Here is a 7,306-nt window from a genome sequence, read left to right as displayed (position 1 = left end):
AGAAATGTTTGAGACCTGAAGATAAAATGTGATGGGTCTAATGACATTGAAAATAAAGCTTAATGGAATTAAATATCTTAAATGTACAATACTGTGAACTTCATTAGTTCTAAGGTCAATATTTGCTTTTAAAAGTTGTTTTTCCTCACAATAATTAGTGAAGAATCAGCCTACCATAAAAGCAAACAATTTCAGAGGCAAATTCTAAATATTCAGAAAAATTACAGGAAGAAATTAAATATGAAAAATGGTTACATTTTAATGTGTTTGAAATGCTGTGGGAAAGCCTTCAAGAGGAAGCCCCCAGAGGGCCAGCAAACACTTTACCCCGAGAGGGGCCAGGTGGTGAGGTAGACGAGCAGCCTCTTCAGAATATCATTCTTCAGCGTGTTGAAACAATGTGCTCTCACATGCACTGTGCCAAGCCTCAAAGCCAGGTGCAAAATGCTTTGCATTGATCCATGGGTTTCTGTGACATCCCAGGAAAGGCAGACCCAGGAGTGAAGAGCAGACCCATGAGTGCCTGGGCTCGAGGATGGCCACAAGGTCAGCATGAGTCCCTTCTGGGGGTGCAGCAACTGTTCTGGCCTAAATGGAGGGATAGTAATATGACTTGTGCCTTTGTCAAAACCCTGTACCAAACGTAGTATGTATCTAAAAATTAAAAATAACAGTAACGGGCAGGGACTCAGTGGAGCTCCTTTGGACTTCAGACAGATTAGCAGGAAGTACAGCTGCCCACTATACAGCATCTTCTATAGACAGAGCCCATGGTCTGCCTCAGATGGAACTGTGGGACTGGTTCTGGGTCCTTCTTCTGCCAGCCGAAGGCACCAGGTGTTGAGGGCGCTCTTCTGTCCTGAAAGGCAACCCTCCACCTCCCTGCCGTGCTCCCGCTCTCCCTCAGCAGGTGGAGGACAAGCCCTGTCTTCCATGTGTGTCAGCTTCCTGAGGTGCTGGCAGAGAGTTTATAGGGTCAAACTGATGAACAGTTGCTGTCCCTGGGGGTTAGCATTTGACCAGGGCGTCTGTCCACTGAAAAGGGCGCTTATGCTTGCTGATATTCTAAATAATGTCTTAGTTTTATTAAAGATATACATGAAAAATTCTAATTTGTGTCTTTAAGATGAATTTATAAATCTTGATTTTTAAAATTTATTGTTTTTTTGAAACTGGATTTTGCTAAGTTGCCATCTGGTTTCGAATTCATAGTGATCCTCCTGTCCCAGTGCTGGGATTGCAGGCATGTGCCACTATGTCCAGCTATAAATCTTATTTCTATAGCAACACACTAGTTGATCTTATACAGAAATAAAAACAGTTTTGCTTAACCTTTGACCCATGGCCAATTAGCCCAAAACTGAATGGGTTAAACAGTATAAGTTGCTTGTACACCTAATCTAGTTACTTTAGACATTTCAAACTCAGTCACATATTTAACATTTTATCTACACAGACATTTCCAGAGTAAATATGAAAAAGTTAAAATGTGACGGAATCTTCCTAAGCATTCAAATACTAAGAAAAAAACCTCAGTTAAAGCTCATAAATTTAATAAATGAAAATATTTTAAGTATTCATTGTTTACAAATTTTCTCTATAGACATTGTGAAATTAAAATCTTATATCAAATTCCTTTAAACATTTAAATTAACTTCAAAGCATCATATCCTGTAACTCATGATGTCATCTTAAATATTTCACACATCTCAATAGTATATTCAGAAACATTTCTCACTGGGCACAGTGGCACATGCCTATACCCCCAGCACTCCACAGGCTGTGAGACAGGAGGACTGCCATGAGTTTAAGGCCTGCCTGAGTTACACAGTTGTCTCAGGAAAAGAAGAAAAAAAAGAGAAAGAGTAAAAAGAAAGGGAAGGAGGAAGAGAGGAAGAACAATTTCTCAGTTTGGCACAGATTGCCAACCTGGGTTTGATAATAGATACCTGGTTTAATCTCTGTGTTCTGACATCACACCAAGGCAACAGCACTACCTCAGCTCAGGACTAGACACAAATTGGGTACCACTTTCGTGATCTTCTACCCCAAATGGCAAGTTAAATGAAGCCCTTCCTCACAGGAATGAGATACAGCGCTGATGCCGCTAAGCTCTATCCCCAGTCCCAAATTAGCCTTTGGAAAAAAGGATGATATAACCCTGTCAGATATTAAAATAACTACAAAGCCATACTAGTGAAAAAGAGATTTCCAGGACTACCCATGTCTTGCACATTACATCTTGTGTAGCTTTTTTTTGAGGAGGATCTCACTAATGTAGTGCAGGCTAGCTTTGAACTCACAGCGATCCTCCTGCCTCTGCCTCCCAAATGCTGGAATTATACATATGCATCACCATGCCCAGCTTACGTAGCTTTAGTTGTCTGATTTTCATCGACTTAGTTTCCGCATTCATTGCCTGCACTGTAGTCTCTTTTCTATCTTTTTCCATGTGACTATACATGGATGGCAGCCACTTACTAGCAAGGTTTCTTGTGGATTTTTGTTCTATACACCTTTGTGTTGATGAAGGAAATGCAATATACAGGGAAACAGTGTTTATGTATACATCTGCAAGGCTAATTTGACCCACCATTTCCTCTGAAAGGAACATAAATGTCTGTGATGACCATTTAGCCATCCACTCATTCACTCCTTCATTCATCAGTGCCTACTGTGATGGCGGGCACTGTACTAAGGCCTGGGACCACGCACAGAAGCAGTCACCGCTGGTACCTGGAGGAAGCCAAAATCAAGCCACAGGAACAAACCTGGTACTTGAAGGCAGAGCTACAGGATTCACTGATGTGGGCTGTAAGAAGAAAGAAGCTCAGGCTGGCTCATTCTTGATATAGGCAGGAGTCAGGTTGGCATTTACTGCAACAGGCAGGTCCTGGGAAGATTTGGCAAGGGTATGGTGAAGGAGTGACATGGAAAGTTCTGTTTTGGAGATGTTAGCATAAAAGTGCTCAAAATGGAGGCTCAGGAAGATCAGGAAGATCACGAGTTCTAGGCCCTATCTCACACACACACACACACACACACACACACACACACACATTCCTAAAAAGACTTCACCAGGGAGCCATTGAGTAGATAGTAGATACCTGGATATTTGTAGATGGAACTCCACGGTGCAAATAAGAGTATAAGCATTTGGAAAAAAAACAGGTAAAGCTTTTGTTGTATGCAGATGATATGATCATCTACATGTAAAATCCAACAAATGAGATTAATAATCTTTTTTTTAGTACTGGGGATAGAGCCCAAGTATGTTATTTATTTATTTATTTATTTATTTATTGGCTTTTTCGTTTTTATCGGTACCAGGGATCAAACTCATGACTGCCTGCTTTTGAGGCTGGCACTTATGCCGTTGAGCTAAATCTCCAGCCCCAGCCCAAGTATGTTTTTTGTTTTTTTAATCTTTTTGAGACAGGGTCTCACTATACAGTTCAGGCTGGCCCTGAACTCACTTTGTAGCCCAGGTTGGTCTCTAACAGAGATCCTGCTGCCTCAGCCTCCCAAGTACTAGGATTACAAGCATGCACCACCATACCCAGCAGGTATGCTCTATTGTTGGAGTGTATCTCTAGCCCTTTAAAAAAAATTCATTGATTGAGACAGGGTCTCTCCCAGACTGACTTTTTTTTTTTTTTTGTCTTTTTCCTTTTTATCGCTACCGGGGATCAAACTCACAACTGCCTGCTTGCAAGGCAGGCACTTATGCCGCTGAGCTAAATCCCCAGCCCCCCCAGTCTGACTTTAAATTTGAGATCCTACTTGCTTCAGCCTCCCAGAGTCCTAAGATTAGATGTGGACTATGTGCCCAACTGAAAAGCATTTAACCGAGAATACATAAGACCCCCATGAAGAATATTTGAAAACATTAATAAAGATGTAGGTGACGATTTTTTAAAGTGGAGATGTTACATATGTTTGAAGGGATGACAATAGTATAAACATTTATAAGTACAATGAAATTCCAGTGGAAATTAGGCATTTTTGAGAGAAACTCAGTGAGTTTACTGTAAAATCTAAATGAAAAGTAGAGGTCCATGAATATTTGCCAAATTAGGGAGGAAATAATGCCCCCTCAAATCTGCCCCCTGCACATTTATTTATTTTGGTATTAGGAATCGAACTTAGGACCTTGCGCTTTTCAGGCAGGTGCCTATGCCACTGAGCTCTATCCCCAGTCCCAAATTAGCCTTTGGAGAAAAGGATGGGATAACCTTGTCAGATATTAAAATATACTACAAAGCCATACTAGTGAAAATCTGGGTTGTACTGATATAAGAACTTTTAAGTGATATAAGAACTGATATAAGAACTTTAAGTGGTCTAGAAGACAGAGCTCAGGAAGATTTGTATATATACACATACATACCTGTGTGTGAGTATGGAATAAATATATAGAGAAATATACATATATCACTAAAAAAAGATTATGCCTTTGATATAACTGGCTTACTTTAAAGAAAAATAATAATTTCCATAGTAACTCTGAGCTAGGCATGGTGGTGCATTCCTATAGTCCTAGTATTCAGGAGGCTGAGGCAGGAACACTGCAAGTTCAAGTCCAACTTGGCAATGTAGCAAGACCCTATCCTAAAGTCCTAGGAAGTTGGCTTAGTGGCACAGCACTTACCTAGCATGTGCAAGACTCAGTTCAAGTACTATACACAATATCCACTATGTGGATTTATCATATATATATTTATAATATACATGGATTTACATATAATATCTACCTATAATCCATATATATAATAAACCCACATAGTTAATAAAAGTATAGGGGTTACCTAGGAATGGCTAATAATGTCTGTAAACCTCTAGGCACAAATCATAAGGCAACAAAGTCAACTTGCTTAAAATCAACATGAGAATCCTATTCAAAGGACATCATGGATAAAAGGGACAAGTGATAGATTGGGAAAAGATGCTTACATTATTGAAAACCAATAAAGGATTAATACCTAGAGATACTATTTACTTTTGGAAATCAACAAGGTGATAGAGAATCTCACCAGAAACTTGGGAAAAAGACACGGCCAATTTAAAAATAAACTTCAGTGCAGATGGAGAGGAGTCAGCACAGTAGTCAGAAACACAACAGGACAAGCCATCATGTCCTATGTATCAGGCTGGCAAAGTTGAGAAAGTAGAATACTGTTGAGTGTTGGCAGGGGCTGTGACCACAGAGGCCCTGCAGTTGTGAATGGGAGTGAAAATGGCCATTTAAGTCATATGAGACACAGATGCCTGGTAGGACCTACAAATTCTGCAGAAGAAATTCTCACACAGTCCTCGAGGGGACGTGAAGGACTTCCATTAGCGGAGGAGAAGACAGACCAAACAGGGATGCATGGCTGGCAGGTCTGTGCAGGTACAAGCAAGGGTCCCAGTGGAGGGGTTTAAAAAACTATACTGCTGAACAATGTGCAGTATTGTCTTCAAACAAACAAAACTCCTGTGGTTGTCTGAAGACCTTTCTTTCTTTTTTTTTTTTTTTTTTGTTTGTATATCTTTCTACATGACTAGATGAGGGAGGAGAATGGATTAACTCAAAGGGATAGCTGGGGAAAGCAAGGCAGGAAGACAGGAGTAAATAATACAGTTATTTCTGGCTGGGTTATGAATGATTGTAGTGATATTTTTTATAGATTCTAAATAAACTTGTATTACACATATCAGAAAAATTAAAAAACACATAATTAGAACTTTCTAAAAGGGAACCAATGACTACCTTGGTTTTTTTCTATGATTACTAGTTATTTGATTTTTTACTTGTAGATCTAATATTGGTAATTTTTTCCTAGAAAATAATTTATTTCATAAAAGCTTTCATACAGGAAAGTTAAATGCATTATTTTAATCGTCATCACCATTTCTCCCTCCCTCCCTCTCTCTGTTTCAGTATTGGTGATTGAACAGTTGAACCCAGGGCCTTCAAAATGTGCTACATTATCAGCCTTCTTTTGGTTTTTAGCATCTTTTTTGTTTGAGACAAGATTTTGCTATGCAGTTCCAGCTGCCCTTGAATTCACTATTAACCCAGGCTAGCCTCAAACTCATAGCAATCCTCCTGCCTCAAACTCCCAAATGCTGGAATTTCAAGACTGTACCACTATGCCCAATTTCTTTTTTGTTGTTGTTGTCTTTTTCGTTTTTATCGGTACCAGGGATCGAACTCACCACTGCCTGCTTGCAAGGCAGGCGCTTATGCCGCTCTCTTTCTTAATGTTAGGCCTTCTGTCTTCTTAAAAATTTTTTTTTACTAAGGATATTTTGAAGCAATAACAAGTGAAGTATAATGTACACTGGCCTCACATAAAGTCTCCAGAAATTATCCAAAATATCAGTTTTATATTAAAAGTTTTATATACTGATACTCAAATATTTTTCTGTGTCTAGAAATTCTGTCTGGGTTATTCAAGGTCGATGTGAAAACTGAATGAATTAATATGGGCTAAGTCATGTAATACTGGTGTCTGATACACAGTAAATGCTGAATTTACTGCTATAATGATAAAAACTGCTAAAATGATGATGTTAATTGCAAATTCCTTTTCTGCCAACCATACCTTGCATGGTCCTGGGCACACAGTGTAATATTTGGGTTGATGGCCAGTAACTCATGGGACATTTGGAATTTCCTTCCATACTTGAAATATCATAACTTTAAGTCTTGCCTAAAATATCGTAGGTATTGACTGATTGGCTCAACTCAAGCAATTCAACTTTGCTTTAATTTTATTTCCTGATTTTATTTTCCTCTTCACGTTTTGTAACCAGTATAATCAAGGCGATGTATTTTCCTCATAGTATCGTTTTTGTTTCATTTTGGGTACTAGGGATGTCACCCCCAGGGCCTTTGTACTACGCTACATTTCCAAGATTTTTTAAAAAACTATTTACTAAATCACTAAGTCGCCCAGACTAACCTCAGACTCGCGATCTTTTTTCAACCTCGTCCTTTTCTTTTGCCTGTATAACTCCGCCTCGTCCTGCAGGGGGCGGGGCCCTCGCAGTCACCTCGCCGCATCTCGCGCTTCACCCCGCTTTGTTTCCAAAACATGACGTACTACTAACAACACATGCGTATTCCTTTGTCTCCTTCCGCTATTTTGGAACAAATCTGTGACACAGATACGAAAATAGTCCCTTGGTAACACAGTTCTTTTCCTGAAGGGGCGGGACTAGGGCGGGGCTTACGGGCGGAAGGAACCGGAAGTCGCGTTCCCTGCGCTGGGACTGGGCTCCGCGCTCCCGGAGGGCGGGCTCAGGTGGGTGGAGGCTC

At 40.0% G+C, this 7,306-nt stretch overlaps 1 long non-coding RNA gene across 1 annotated transcript; it reads right to left on the bottom strand.

Annotated features, from left to right (window-relative positions):
• Positions 1 to 234: 234 nt before the first annotated feature.
• On the bottom strand, positions 235 to 7,289 carry LOC106028104 (uncharacterized). The gene is made up of 2 exons (XR_001201721.3): positions 6,951 to 7,289; positions 235 to 588 (listed from the first exon to the last, which is right to left on the bottom strand). It is a non-coding gene; the product is annotated as an uncharacterized LOC106028104 (long non-coding RNA).
• Positions 7,290 to 7,306: the final 17 nt, after the last annotated feature.

The sequence above is a fragment of the Cavia porcellus genome, unplaced genomic scaffold (genome assembly GCF_034190915.1).
Source record: "Cavia porcellus strain 051 isolate PalLab524CR breed Dunkin Hartley unplaced genomic scaffold, mCavPor4.1 scaffold_4, whole genome shotgun sequence".
NCBI lineage: Eukaryota > Metazoa > Chordata > Mammalia > Rodentia > Caviidae > Cavia > Cavia porcellus.
Note: the sequence above shows the minus strand (reverse complement) of the source record. Positions and strands in the feature narration are given on the sequence as shown.